The sequence below is a fragment of the Lissotriton helveticus genome, chromosome 1_1 (genome assembly GCF_964261635.1).
Source record: "Lissotriton helveticus chromosome 1_1, aLisHel1.1, whole genome shotgun sequence".
Classification (NCBI taxonomy): Eukaryota; Metazoa; Chordata; class Amphibia; order Caudata; family Salamandridae; genus Lissotriton; species Lissotriton helveticus.
Genome location: NC_136057.1, coordinates 388,602,579 through 388,618,853, shown reverse-complemented (window position 1 = coordinate 388,618,853; position 16,275 = coordinate 388,602,579).

Sequence of the window (16,275 nt, the reverse complement as noted above, 5' to 3'; positions counted from 1 at the left end):
GTAATTCAGCTAAAGTAGCCTTCATTATTTCTTATCTTGGGGGTCATTGTCCATTCCCCTTGTTGAGGACCTGTGCACTTCGCTTTTTGGCCAGCAGAGGGAGTAAAGTGTTATTCAAACAGTATTGTTAGATTTCAAGTTAGTGAAACAGTTAGTTTGCCCCAGACTGCAGTGAGCAGAGTCCAGGAAGTGGTAAGGAGACAGACTAGTGCTGTCCCTTCCAAAAACAAAAAGTTGTTTAAAAAACGATTTTCCTTTCTGTGATTACTGTCTTTGCCTGTGGTTGTTACAGTTTAAAATTTTTGTTTTGACCTGCCTGTGATTGCCTATTTTATCACCTGTTTTGTGTTTTAAACTTGTGGTTTTTCCCTGCCCATGATAGCTCCAATTAACGTGTTGAATTGTGGGATTTGAAGTCCAACCTCTGTAGTTTATCCCTCTCATTCCTTGCTGACAAATCTGTTTTCCCTCCAAATTTCTCCTTTGCTCTGTGCTAAGACCTGTATGTTAAAACAGTGCACCCCCAGCCACCATTTTGTGTTCACAAGCCAGTGAAACCAGCCTCCCTGCCTCCCCTCCCTCCACCCCCCCCCCCCCCCCCCCCCCCAGCAACAGGGATATTCTACATCAGAGGGTGCTTCTGTGAGCTGTTTAAACTGTGTTTACTAGGGCCTGTGCACTACGTTTTTTGGCCAGCAGAGGGAGTAAAGTGTTATTCAAACAGTATTGTTAGATTTCAAGTTAGTGAGGCCTTTAGCTGAAGTAGTCCAAAGTGTGGATTGAGCCTGTCTGTCTCCTAGGAGATTCTGAACAGGAAAAGCAGCTCCCCAGCCCCCACCCCCAGGCCAGCAGACCATTGGCTATTCAGCTACCAGGCAAGTCTAAGCCCTCCTCTCACACCTGCCCAGGCCCCTTAAGGCCTTGCTGGGTGCACCCCAAATCATTCTCCTCCATCTTGTGAGTTGCAGCCTACCTGTGCCCCAGACTGCAGTGAGCAGAGTCCAGGAAGTGGTAAGGAGACAGACTAGTGCTGTCTCTTCCCAAAACAAAAAGGTGTTTAAAAAACGATTTTCCCTTTCTGTGATTACTGTCTTTGCCTGTAGTTGTTACAGTTTAAAATTTTAGTTTTGACCTGCCTGTGATTGCCTATTTTATCACCTGTTTTGTGTTTTAAACTTGTGTTTTTTCCCTGCCCATGATAGCTCCCATTTAACGTGTTGAATTGTGGTATTTGAAGTCCAACCTCTGTAGTTTATCCCTCTCATTCCTTGGTAACAAATCTGTTTTCCCTCCAAATTTCTCCTTTGCTCTGTGATAAGACCTGTATGTTAAAACAGTGCACCCCCAGCCACCATTTTGTGTTAACAAGGCAGTGAAACCAGCCCCCCTGCCTCCCCCCCAGCAACAAGGATATTCTACATCAGAGGGTGCTTCTGTGAGCTGTTTAAACTGTGTTTACTAGGGCCTGTGCACTTCGTTTTTTGGCCTGCAGAGGGAGTAAAGTGTTATTCAAACAGTATTGTTAGATTTCAAGTTAGCGAGGCCTTTAGTTGAAGTAGTCCAAAGTGTGGATTGAGCCTGTCTGTCTCCTAGGAGATTCTGAACAGGAAAAGCAGCTTCCAACTCCCTGGCCAGCAAACCTTGTCAGGTGTCTGGGACATTATATGGTCTGCTAGTGGTTGGTACATGTGTACACTGATTGGTGGTTGTATCTGGCGTTTCTATTGGATTAGGGTTGATGTCCTCTTTGGTTGGGTATTTGAGGGTTCTTATTGGTTTCTGGGTCTGTGATTCAATCATTGTAGGGTTGGTACTAGGGTTAGGATTTCTATTGGAAGTAGGGACTAGGGCTTCCTATGTTATTGGAAGTAGGGTGGGACAAGGGCTAGGGTTAGACCTTTAATTGGAAGTAGCGACTAGGGCTTCTGGTTGCTCGACTAGTTTTGGGACTAAGAGTAGGGTTAGGCTTTCTATTGGAAGTAGGGACTAGGGCTACCTGTGCCATTGGTTGCTTGGACTTGGGTTGGGACTACTGGTAGGGCTAGGGCCTTTATTGGATGTAGAGATCAGGGTTTTTGAAGTTAGTGGGTGCTTGGACTAGGGCTAACATTGGCTGTACGGTCCTGGTCTCCTATTGGTCCTAGATTGTAGGGCTAGTGTTGTGATTGGATAGTGTTAGGGCTAAGGGTTCCCATTGGCTGAAGGGGTCACCTGATTACTGGGGCTATAAGAGGCCAGGCTTCGGGCGTCTCAGCTAAGGGCGGAGAGGACAAGGGCAGTTGCCTGTTTGATCCTGTTAAGGGCAGAGAGGACAAGGACAGTTGCCTGTTTGATCCTGTTAAGGGCAGAGGACAAGGGCAGTTGCCTATTTGATCCTTTTAAGGGCAGAGGACAAGGGCAGTTTCCTGTTTGATCCTGTTCGAGACTGGTCGGGAATAGGGCCAGAAATGTGCCCTTTTTCTCATTTAGCAGTACTCACCCCACACCATCCACATCCACAAACAGAGCCACACACTCACAACAAATGTACACCACACACAACACTATGCACAGATTAATGTACCAGCATGCACTACAAACCATACCACACCTACACACCCTACTATCCCAACTACCACACATATCCACCATCACCTACAAACAGTACACAACTCTATCCTATACCACTAACCAATACACTCATTACAAACACAACACCAATTAACACCATACATAACTACATCCCATTCACACACACTCTCCCTGCTGTTATTACACCTAACAGACCAACTTCTATCAGTAACACACACATAATCATCCTTCCATCAGTTGTCAAACACCCTCCTCTCCCTTCTACCATAATAACACTAACACACAACACACACACTGCACACCACCACACTTTGTAACTCTTGCAACAAACCAATCTAAGATAAACACTCTCACCTCTACTTCATTCCCTCCTACACACAACATACACTCTACTAATAAACACATCACCACCCCCTGTACGTCACAACCTCCTCTCACAAACAATACTATACAACCAAATCCATTGAATGAAACATATACATCAGCACCCCTTTTCACTACTCCTCAAAAGCAAAACATACCGCACACACCAGCACAACAAGATCTCCAAAGCGCAACACCTCATAATACATACCATCATAAAATACAAACATATACCCACCTTTCAAAACAGACAAAGGAACAAACTCCAATGCTAAGCTTTCACTCTTCCACCACACCTAACACAGATACAGCAATACTGCACCTCTCTTCTAACCGCCTCTCATCCACTGGACAATTTAGAACACTACTACATGACCCACATGCTGCACCACCTCCTCTGATTCATACACCTTCTGCCTTAAACACACACAAAAAATATAAGCAACATTCCACACCTCACAACTTTCCTTCCCCGTGTCTACTTCACAACAATGTTACACCACAAAAGCAACACAGCATTCCAACTCACTCTCAAAATCCATCTCCAACTCATACACACGCAGACCACCCATCAAAATGCCTTCTTAGCATGCTGGATGAGGAACACGATACAGAACAGCTACACAATTGCTATCCTAATACAGCTAATACCAGCACTAAAACACTCCTGCTACAAACCCACACAATACTGATCACGTTTCTACAAAACAAAGTCCCACTATCACCAAAGGCCACTCACTAAACTGTCTACTAATAAATGCTCGATCTCTCTCTAAAAACAAGCATCACATCTACGACCTTCTCACCGATGCAAAACCAGACATACTATTCATAACCGAATCATGGTTGGGAGAGGATATGGCTCCAATCCCGCATAAAGCCATTCCTCTAGGCTATCAAATAATCACCCAAAATCGAATAGCCAAAAAAGGAGGTGGTCTAGCTGTTGTATTCAGGCAAACAATACATATCACTAAAATTGACAACATCTCCATAAAGAATTGTGAGGCTCTTCTAACAAGATGCAATCCTACACCGTCTTCCTCCTGTAACTTCGTGCTCCTTTACAGACCTCCATCTAGCAAGGCGACATTCCCAGAAGCACTTCTAGACACAGTCTCAAACCTGATAACAATACACTCCAACCTATGCGTTCTGGGTGACCTTAATATTTGGTTTGATAAACCCAATATGACCCATCCAAAAACAATAATCACCGGCCTAGATGCATTGAACCTGCATCAGATTGTCCACAATCCAACACACACCGCTGGACATATCCTAGATGTAATTTTTGCTAATTCTGGACTAGTTACCTTTCAAACTATAACTCCAGTCACATGGTCAGACCACCACTTGCTTGCTTTCCAACATAAAACAACGCTAAGCGACTCACCTAAAAGTACCTTACATCCATCCACCTATCGGCCGTGGAACAAACTCAATTTGGAACACTTGGAAACACAACTAACATATAGTACAAATCTGGAAACCATACTTTGTGTTCAAAATCTATATGAGTGGCTACAGGAAGCTTTTGATATCCTGATACCACTCAAAACCACACAACAGAACAAAAGAAAAAAAGCGCCTTGGAGAAACATAGAAATAAAAGACATAAAACAACAAATTAGAAAGCTGCAACGTACCTGGCTCAAAAAAACGCCAAACAAGACAAACTTCACCTACAGAAAATTAACAGATTATACAAGTCGGCTATCAAAAAAGGTACTATTCAGACAGAATTCAAAACGCTAAAGGTGCAAATAAAGAATTCTATAAAATACTCAATGAATTTCGCAAACCAAATAGCCTAGAAAGAACTCATCCTGTTACTCAAGATTTCACAGACAAACTGGCAAATCATTACACGGATAAAGCAGAACCGTTGGCCTCGTACTTAAAACAGAAACAAAGCACCAGCACTAACCCTTGTACAAAACAACAATCCAAGAATGTTCTAATCAAGGCTCTCCGTTCCTTCCAACACATCTCACATGATGAATTTATGGACCTGGTCAAAGCAAGCAGGCCTGCTGACCCCTGTCTGCCACAAACTTTCAAGACAATTCTTTTAACACCCTCTGCTGCCACTCCAGTAAGAAGAATCATCAACGATTCATTAACTACCGGAATATTTACAGAAGAACTCAAAAAGTCATACATACGCCCTTTACTGAAGAAAACAAACTTGGACCCGCTGAACCCTGATAACTACAGACCCATTACAAATGGACCTTTCCTGGGCAAACTGATAGAAAGAGCAGTGGTCGCCCAGATGTCACAATTCACTGAAGAGAATGACATACTTTCAGACTTCCAAACAGGATTCCGTCTGGGAAGAGGCACTGAATCTGCCCTCCTTGCCATCTGGGATGACCTAAAGAATACAGTTGACCGCAACGGGGTTGCTGCACTACTTCTCTTTGACCTCTCAGCTGCCTTTGACACGGTTGACCATGACACTCTGAAACAAAGACTTTATGAAGCCGGCATAGAGGGAACTGCTCTAGACTGGATCGCGTCCTACCTTCGAAACAGAACTAATGTCATCCATACCCCACCTTTCTCGTCCAAACCGTACTCCACAAAAGCAGGGTCCCTCAAGGTTCTATCATCTTGTCTATGCTTTTCAACATCTACATGAAGTCATTACCAGTACTGATCAATAAATTTCACCTCACGTGCTATAACTATGCAAATCACACGCAAATACTCCTTCAACTGGAATGCCCCAAAGACATTGGAAAATCACCAATTTTCAGCTGTCTCAGAGCCGTGGATCAGTGGATGACTTGGAGCCATCTCAAATTGAATGCTTCAAAAACTGAAATACTCACGTGTGGCGATTGGAAACATTACAACCCGCTTGCCACATGGCCTGATGAACTGGGATCACTGCCTAAAGTATCAAAGGAAGTTAGAAACCTGAGAATGACCATGGACTTCAAGCTGTCGATGAATGCCCAAGTGGATAAACTAGCAAGATAAAGCTTTGCTACTATAAAAACGCTGCGACAAATTTTCCCTCATTTGGGATTTCCACACAAGGTCCAAGCTACCATCTCCCTTGTTCTGTCCAAACTCGATTACGCCAATAGCCTCGACCACGGATCACCTTTAACGACCATGAAAAACCTACAAAGGATTCAGAACTCGGCTGCCAGACTACTCTTGCATATCAAACCATGAGACCACGTCTCCCCTGCCTTGAAAGCCCTGCATTGGTTACCGGTTGCCAGAAGATCCACGTTCAAGCTGCTTTGTATCACCCACAAAGCAATACATGGAATAGGACCACTCTTCATCAGGAATAAAATCACCAAACACATTCAACAAAGGAACCTCCACTCTAAAGGAGCATCTCGCCTCAAAATCCCACCATACAAGAAAAAAACCATGGGTGGCACATCCTTCTCTGTTCAAGCAGCCAAACTATAGAACTCTTTACCCTCCAACATAAGGTCCACCGACAACCACCTTATCTGCAGAAAACTACTCAAGATTTGGCTCTTCCACCACATAAGCACCATACGCAAACAGAAATTCACAGCATATCCCTCTGTATATAAGCATTTGTTTTCACTATAGATATGTACCTATCTTTGTGTATTACTTTGTATAAACATGTAAAATAATATTATGTTAAGAGAAAAAATAATAATAAATAAATAAAAATCATCTTTGGTCTACATGTACATACTTCCATTGTGCATCTATGTACCTTCCATGTACTTGGATCTGTGTGTCTGTTACATTTCTCCTGAAAAAGCATATCCAATGCACTACCCTATTTCTCATCATGTGCCTCTATCAATATCTTTAATCTACATATACTTACCTCCTTTATGTATCTATATACTTTCAATGTACTTATGGATCTATATATTTATCACTTTCTTCTAATTTAGCATTTCCAATGCACTACCCTATTTCTCAGCCTATACTTTGCTCAATATATCTTCTAGCCCAACCTTCTGACTCATCTCAAATTTCTTTCTACTACTCCTTCAAATGCACTACCCTATCTCTCATCCTATACATCTATCAATACATCCTCTACATCCACTCTCTCATTTATCCCAAACCCCATACCACAACTATGATCGCCAAAATAACCCTTTCTAAACTCTCTACTACTCTACCCCTCCTTGCATCATCTGACACCTCTTTTTACTATACCGATCCACTAAAACAAACCTTTCTAAACTCTTCCCTCTGACTCCTCCTATCCAAAACTCATTTTTACTCATCCAAAAGCTTCCTCATACTGCTAAGACCTAAACATTTATTTTTTTAAATCCTTCACTCTTTTATCCCTCCACTATCCTTTTCAACCAAAATGAACAGACTAACATGTTCACTTCTCAAATTCCATATTCAACTATACTAATATACTACCCAAAAAAACTGAATAACATATCCACTACTCAGATTACTTTATATTTATACTACACTCATTTTCAACAATAATCCTTTATGGGTTACGGAGTGGCGTGCTACTCGCCAGAAAAGCGATTCAACACCCATGAGGGGAACAAGGGCTATATGAATGCAAATCTTTCTTCCCCTTTTATCCCCCTGCTAGTCTTCTCACTCCAAGTAACTGACTAATATCCACCACTACTTCATATTTCACCATATTAATTCACCACTAATCCTTTATGGGCTTCCTGAATAGCGTGCGCCAACAAGCGCTATATAAATACAAACCTTTGTCCTCCTCTATCCTTCTGCTAACATTCCAAATCCAAATAACTGACTAACCTATCCACCACTTAAAATGTACTTGCATGTTTCACTATACTAATTCAACACTAATCCTCTATGGGTCCCGGAGTAGCGTGCTACTCGCCGAAAAAGCGATTTGACGCCTCGTCATAGGTAGTAAGCCCTATATAAATGCAATTACAATACAATACAATACTTCATTTAATCGGCTCATTGCTGAAACAGAATGGCCTGAGGAGAAAAGAACCTCTTTTCTCTCGTGGTCTACAGGATGACTTAAAGAATATCATAGCCCAGATTGTAGAACCACCAACTGAATGTTCTGCTTTCACTGAATTAGTAGTTAAGTAAGACAACATTTTAGGGGAACGGAAAGCTGAAAAGTCACAGGCGGATACTCGAATGCTAGTCCAGAAAACCAAGAAGGAGGAAACAGACAGTCCCTCCCAGGACACCACAGAACCCATGCAAATAGGGAGTGTCCGGGAACCTTTATCCAAAAAGGAGAAAGATAGAAGACGGAAACGTAATCTTTGCCTATTTTGTGGGAAGGCCCGACATTTCACCCGGGATTTTGTTAATAAACCAAGTTTCCCAAAAAAGGGAGTAGCATTACCAGTAGGAGTAGAACCTGGTATGGAGCAGTCGAAAAACGACAACTTAAAAAGGTCTTCACGGAAGCCCCTTTACTTCGACATCAAGATCCATCTCAACCATTTTTTCTGGATGCCAAGGCGTCACAAATTGCTGTGGGTGGTGTTGTGTCGCAACGAGACCCTGAAACAGGATGTTTTCACCCTGTTGCCTATTTTTCTAAAACATTTTTACCAGACGGGCAGAATTATAAGGTGGCAGAAAGGGAGCGGCTTGCCATACTGCTCGCCTTCCATGAATGGCGTCATCATCTGTTGGGAGCAAGACATACCAAAACCATCCATACTGATCACCGTAACCTTAAATTCTTCCAAAACATTAAAGCCTTGAGTCCACGACAGCTCAGCTGGTTGCTCTTCTTTAATGAATTAAACTTCGTTATTACATATAGACCGGGCAATGCACAACAAAAAGCAGACACTTTCAAGTTTCAATTTCTCCTCACCTGATTCTGATCAAAACCAGACGCAACCTATCATGTCAACTGGGAGAATTATTGTTCTTCCCAAGATTTTTATGAGAAACTTGCTCAGGTAAAAGATATCACTCCTTATCCCTCTGGTGTGCTTGAACAACAGGGCTTCTTATATCATGGTGACCAACTCTTTGTTCCCACCAAAGAATTGCAGGATGTTAAGACATACATTGAAGACTGTCCTACTTGTATTCAAGCAAAAGAACAAGTTACTTATATTTGGTAACAATATATCTGTAAGAAACATAGGTTAGTTATAGAGTCCTTACCTTAGAATTATCCCCAGGTGTCAAACTGGATCCGGAATTGTTTTCGTCAGCAGTACCCCTGTGCGCTGAAAGGTGGCGTCGGTCAGCTCCGCATTCATCATTGACGTTGTGGTTGCCCCCATTTAGCTACTTAAATGGGGACATCGCTGTAGCTACTTAAACGGCTCCTCGCGAGCTGATGTCAGTTCTGTATACGACTTCCCACGCCAGAAGCACAGAGCCATGACCAGTGGTGCACTGACCAGTGGTGCACTGACCACTGGTGCACAAAGCTAGGGCCCTGAAAAGAAATCCTTATTCCTAAAAGTCAGTTTGCAGAACGGGGAGGATGAGTGGGGCGGTAAGGATTCTATAAATAACCTATGTTTCTTACAGATATGTTGTTACCGAAGGTAAGTAACTTGTTCATCTGAAAGAAACAGTTAGTTATAGATTCCTTACCTTAGAATAGATACCCCAGCAATACCAACCTCGGAGGTGGGTCTGCGAACCAAGTTCACACCAGAAAGTCCTGGAGAACAGAACGGCCAAAGAAGCCGTCTCTCCAGACTTGTCTGTCCAGACAGTAGTGTCTAGTGAACGTGTGCAGCGAAGCCCAGGTAGCTGTCTGACAGATGTCCTTGAGGGGGACTCAACGCCCCAAAGCAGTGGTAGCTGCTGTCGCCCTGGTGGAATGGGCACGTAGCCCCACTGAAGGCTCCTTCTTTGCCAAGGAATTGCTTTGTGTGATCCAAATAAAATGAAAGCGCACGTTTTGGATCCAGACGGTGGAGCCTCTCTTCCTCTTTGGAAGGATGCGGAGGCAGAAAGAAGGTGGGAAAAGTGATGGTCTGTCCAATATGGAAACCACTTTGGGAAGGAAGGATGGACGGGTTCGAAGGACAACCTTGTCAGGATAGACAGTCAGAAAAGGAGACTTTGAATAAAGAGCTTGGAACTCACTCACCCTGCGGGCAGAGGTGATGGCCACCAGGAAGGCAGTTTTTAAAGTCAGAAGCCTGAGAGGACAGTTATGTAGCGGCTCGAAGGGAATGCACATAAGATATGTAAGAACCAAGTTCAAGTCCCACTGGGCCATTACGAAGAGAACTGGAGGAAAAATATGAGTAATGCCCTTAAGGAAGCGATTTACAATGGGGGACTTGAAAAGAGAAGGCTGATCAGGAAGCCTACGAAAGGCTGAAATGGCCGAGAGGAAGCCCTTTATAGTGCCCAGAGCAGAGCCCTGCTGGGCTAAAGAAAGGAAGAACAAGAGAACATCAGAAAGAGGGGCAGAAGGGGGATCCACAGTCTTTGCTGTGCACCATGCCACAAATTTGTTCCATCTATAGGCGTATACCGTCTTAGTGGAGGGATGCCTGGCTGCCAAGATAACATCACAGACTTCGTGAGGTAGGTCAAATGATGTCAACTGCCGCCGCTCAATCTCCATGCAAGGAGGTGGAGGCTGGACAGGTTCAGGTAGAGGAACGTGCCCTGTTGCTGCAACAGAAAATCCTCCTGAAGAGGCAGTCTGATCGGAGGATCTATGGCCATGTGTAGCAGCTGGGGATACCAGACTCTTTGTGCCCAATCTGGAGCCACAAGAGGACTTGGGCCCAGTCGCTCCTGATCTTCTATAGCACTCTGTGCAGAAGTGGTAAAGGCAGAAAGGCGTATAGACTGCGCTGGCTAAATTGGGTAACCCCAAGCTTTCCCGGGTAGGATTATGGTCGGAAACAGTGAGCTTTAATTACTGGGAATGCAGATTGCCAACAACCACCTTCAACAGTTTGAATTGAGTATGTGCAGGGTGATGACTTGACTCACTGCCTCTGTGTGGTTTTGGACCACCCTGACTCCGTCAGTTATGGGAGAGTGGCACTGTGTACAATGGTCCTGCTGCTCCGCCGCCTATAAACATTACAGAATTCGTTCTGCATGCTGCCGCCGTCACTGTTTCGAAGTCTGGATGGGATTCTAGAGGCACTGGTTTGGCCAGGTAAGAAAAGCAGAGTCCGCCTTGAGATCCTTAAACTAGACCCCAACCAAGGAGGCCTCGGCCTTCCAGATCTCAAACTATACTATCTAGTGGTTATGCTACAATATGACGCTTTGTGGTGTGAGGAAGGCCCTAACAGAGAAGAAAGTCCTCTCTGGCATCTTCGAGTCCACAAAACTCCCTTAGATACTCATGTGTGTCCAGACACTTCCAGCGGATACTCCTTTTGCAGTTGGGCAGGTAGTACAGGCATGTACTATGACAGGCACCTTAGGCCAAATTGCTTCAACTGTGGTGGCTGCACCTGTTGAACGAGTTACTTACCTTCAGTAACGATGCATCTGGTAGAGACACAGTCTAGCAGCAGATTCCTCAACTTAGAACATCCCCAGGCGTCAGACTGGACCCGGAAAACATTTTTCCCTCTGCACCCCGGGGGGCGGTGTCCGCTAGCTCCGTCCTGACATCGTCCACGGAAGTGAGGTCAATGTAGCCATTAAAGACCCCCTTGGCGTGCTGATGTCAGTTTTGTACGGTGAAACATTTCCGCGCCACTACCAAAACTGTTAGAGTATAGGAACAGTGTGCCAAAAAAGAAACAAAAATCTTTGAAACAACAATGATAAGAAACCTTCCCATGTGGAAAAGTACGCAACACTTGGAGGGGCTGAAGGAAGCAAACAAGCACCCATCCAAATAAAAATTCCACCAAGCAAAGAACCGTGCCCTCCTAAAGAAACAGCAGCGGAAATGAGTGACCTGACATTCAAAGACAAAATGCAACCACAGGACTGAACTGTCTGACAGCCAGTCTGTGGACAAAGGATGCAACTAAAAAAGGGGGTACAGGACTAAAAAGTCATGACACAGGCCAGTGATCAGAAGTAAACCACCACATAGAAGTGGTACCACACCCCCACAAGAATCTATGCACCGAGCAGAGTCCAAGAGAAGCTCAACCCAAGCGCCTGCAACAGAGACAAGGAGACCCCAAGACAATGGGAGATAGACCAGGATGGAGGGAGGTTTAGAAAACAGGATAAACTCCATACCGGAAGAACCCGGATGGAGTAGCAGCGAAAAGCACATAGTCTAGGCACCCAAAAGGAGAATGAGTGGAAGCTAATGTGCCAAGAGCAGAATGACACACCCTGCCCCTGAGGTAGATGAACTAGAGCATACCTTAGGAAGATCATGGCCACCAGCAAGGAGGCAAGGTGGTAGAACCCCACCTGGAAAGGTCCTCGCAGAACGGGAAGGAAGGGCGGGCGTTAAGGAATCTGTGGCTAGACTGTATCTTCACCAGATACATCGTTACCAAAGGTAAGTAACTCGTTCATCTGATAGAGACATCTAGCCACAGATTCCTTAACTTAGAATAGATACCACAGCTATACCCCAGTGGAGGAGGGCCTGCGACCTAACCCCACCATGTTCGCGAAGGGATCAGACCATCAAGAACGTTGACGGAAACAAGGTGGGGTCTACAATGCCAGCGCAGCTGACACCAGACCAAAAGGCTCAGTATTGCCAGCATATACCAGGCCCATAAGGCCCAGTATTGCCAGCATAACTGACACCAGACCCTGAAGGTCAGGGCAGAGCATGAGCAAGGGAAGAAAGGTAACACAATCCATCAGAGGACAGCACAAGTCCACTGTCAGCCAGACAGGGACGAAATAAAGTCATAGGACCCGAAAAATCAACGCACAATGACAAAATGCCACAGATTCCACAAAAAAGGGGAAACTGAGTAAAGGACCTCTGATTACCGATTCAGAAATCGGAGCAGCACAACCGCAAATGCCAAAAAATACATGTCAGGGCAGAGGGCATTATGTCGAAACACACAACTATGACTACCAGGAGGAGCACAGATGTGAATGACAGAAAGAATACACAAAAACAGGTAGTTTGTACCTTGAGAATTACACCACACAATGCAGAGCTCAATGAAACGTAACTCCAACAACATGTGCGGGCCAACCTAAAAGATGTCACAGCATTAGGTAGCCAACCAGGCGATTGTACCCCAGGGTCCAATGACCAAGAATGACCAGCAAGCTGAACATGCCCAAGAGTTGCGAGAGAGAGAGAGAGTTGCGAGAGAGAGAGAGAGAGAGAGAGAGAGAGAGAGACAGACAAATGGAGAACCTGGGAAAATGCACAGGATCCACTGCAGGGAGGCCCTGCATGCATACCCCCTCGTATGCATACAAAGCACACAGAAATTCTGGAAAAGTCAAGAAATTATACCAAGGGTAAACAAGAAGAATGCCCTGAGAGAATAGAAAGGCGTCCAAATGGTAGTAACAGTACTGCCGTCTTTGACCAGGGGCGGGGCAACAGTCCAACCACAAGAGGACGACCCCAACCCACCGATCAGGGAGGAAGACCGAACCACTAAGACACAGGCGGTAATACTGACTATCACACCAACAAGAAGTCAGTAATACGCAGACATAGAGAGTCAGAAAAAGAGATATATATGTACACAGAATGAAATTAGAGATCATCCGAAGAAACTGGTTAAACTCGCCGCAGAGGCCAAGAGAAGAACACCTGAGCCGTGTTGTTAGACTTGGCATCTTTTAGCATGTTTCCCCTGAGGTTTTGCTTTCTGCCCTCCCGGTTTTGACTCTGTTTTTGCTGGCGTAGTGTTTCGGCACACTTTTCTCACTGCTGATCAGTGGTAAAGTGCAAGTGCTCCTGTGGTAAATTGTGTAATGGATTGGTGCTTCCATGATTGGGTATTTGATTTTCTTGTTAGTCCCTAGTAAAGTGCACTGAGTGTGCCAGGGCCTGTAAATCAACTGCTACTAGTGGGCCTGCAGCACTGATTGTGCCACCCACGTAAGTAGCCTTAAAAAGGTAACTCAGACCTGCCATTGCAGAGTCTGCGCGCAGTGTGCAACTGCCATGTCAACTTGGCAAGTGCACCCACTTGCCCTAAACATTCCTTTTCTACATGTTAGTCAACCCTAAGGTAGGCCCAAGGTACCTCTGTGGGCAGGGTGCAGTGTATGTGAAAGGTAGGCCATGCCCTGGTGTGGGTGGCATATCCTGATAGTGAATTACAGCCCATTTCGTTTCTCACTATTACAAGGCTACCTGTTCCCCATAGGACAGACGCACAAGTTATTTACCTTCGATAACGATATATCTGTAAGAAACAGTAGTTAGTGTTAGATTCCTTACCTTCGATTCCTTACCTTAGAATGTCCCCAGGCATCAGACTGGATCCGGAAAGTTTTAGTCAGCAGTATCCCTGCGCGTCGGTAGGTGTCGTCTGGGGCTCCGTGTCCGGATGACGTCATCTGAGTACTTCAACCCACCCTTGCACGCTGACATCAGTTCTGTACAGAGCTTTCCGCACCAGGAACGCAGAGCTATGCAAGAAACAGACACTGATGCCATGAAACTAGGGCCCTCAAAGGGAGATACCTTAACCCTAGATATCGGTTTGCAGAACGGGGTGGATGAGTGGGGCGGTAAGGAATTTAACACTAACTACTGTTTCCTACAGATAGATCGTTACCGAAGGTAAGTAACTTGTGCATCTGAAAGAAACAGGTTAGTGTTAAATTCCTTACCTTAGAATAGATACCCCAGCAATACCAACCCCGGTGGTGGGCCTGCGAACCAAGATCACACCAGAAAGTCCTAGAGAACGGACCGGCCAAAAAAGCCATCTCTCCGGACTTGGCTGTCCAGGCAGTAGTGCTTAGCAAACGTGTGCACTGAGGCCCACGTAGCTGCCCGACAGATGTCCTGCAAGTGGGCTCCCCAACCCAGGGCAGTAGTAGCCGCCGTGGCCCGAGTGGAATGGGCACACAGCCCCACAGGAGGCTCCTTTTTCGCCAAGGAGTAACAGTCCTTAATGCACAAAATTACCCACCGAGAGATGGTCCGCTTGTGCACTGCCCATCCCTTCTTAGCGCCCACGTAACCAACAAAGAGCTGGTCGTCCACACGGAACTGGCGTGTGCGTTCTAGATAGAAGGAGAGTGCATGTTTTGGCTCCAGACGGTGGAGCCTCTCTCTTCCTCTTTCGATGGATGCGGAGTCGGAAAGAAGGTGGGCAAGGTGATGGACTGCCCGATATGAAAGGCCGTAACCACCTTGGGCAGGATAGAAGGACGAGTCCTCAGAACAACCTTGTCCGGATCGACAGAGAGGAAAGGAGGCTTAGAAGACAGAGCCTGGAGCTCACTCACTCTCCTGGCAGAGGTGATGGCAACTAGGAATGCAGTTTTAGGAGTCAGAAGACGAAGAGGACAGTTATGAAGTGGCTCAAAGGGAGCGCACATCAGATAAGTCAGTACAAGGGTCAAGTTCCACTGAGGCATCACAAAGGGAACAGGAGGAAACGTGTGTGAGGCCTTTCAAGAATCTATTTACAACAGGGGACTTGAAAAGAGTAGGCTGATCAGGAAGCCTTAAGAAGGCTGAAATGGCCGAGAGATAGCCTTTAATAGTGCCCAGAGCAGAGCCCTGCTGGGCAAGAGAAAGAAGGAAGAGAAGAACCTCTGAAAGGGGGGCAGAAAGTGGATCCACAGCCTTTGCTGTGCACCATGCCACAAATTTGTTCCACCTGCAGGCGTATACCATTTTTGTGGATTGGACGCCTGGCTGCCAGAATCACATCACAGACATCAGGAGGCAAGTCAAATGGGCTCAACTGTCGCAGCTCAATCTCCACGCAAGTAGGTGGGGACTGGACAGGTTCGGACGGAGGACCGTCCCCTGCTGCTGTGACAGAAGGTTCTCCTAAAGAGGCAGACGAATCGGGGGATCGACTGACATGCTGAGTAGCACAGGATACCAGTATCTTCGTGCCCAGTCTGGAGCCACAAGGATGACTTGGGACCGGTCTCGCCTGATCTTCTTCAGCACTCTGGGCAGAAGTGGTATAGGCGTAAAGGCGTACAACAGACCGCAGCTCCACTGGCGACGAAAAGCGTCTCTGAGCGAGTGCCGCCTTGGAAATTCCAACACGCAGAACTGATGACATTGCGCGTTCTCTTCGGTGGCGAATAGAACTAATCACGGCTCTCCCCACAGCTGAAAGAGACCTTGCGCCATGTCCGAGTTCAGACGCCATTCGTGATCATTCATGCACCGGCAGCTGAGTTCGTCCGCCCTGGCATTCAGGGAACCTGCCAGATGTTGAACCACCAGGGTGTCGCACTGGTGTTCCAGCCATGTCCAGAGGCGCAGAGCCTCCTGAC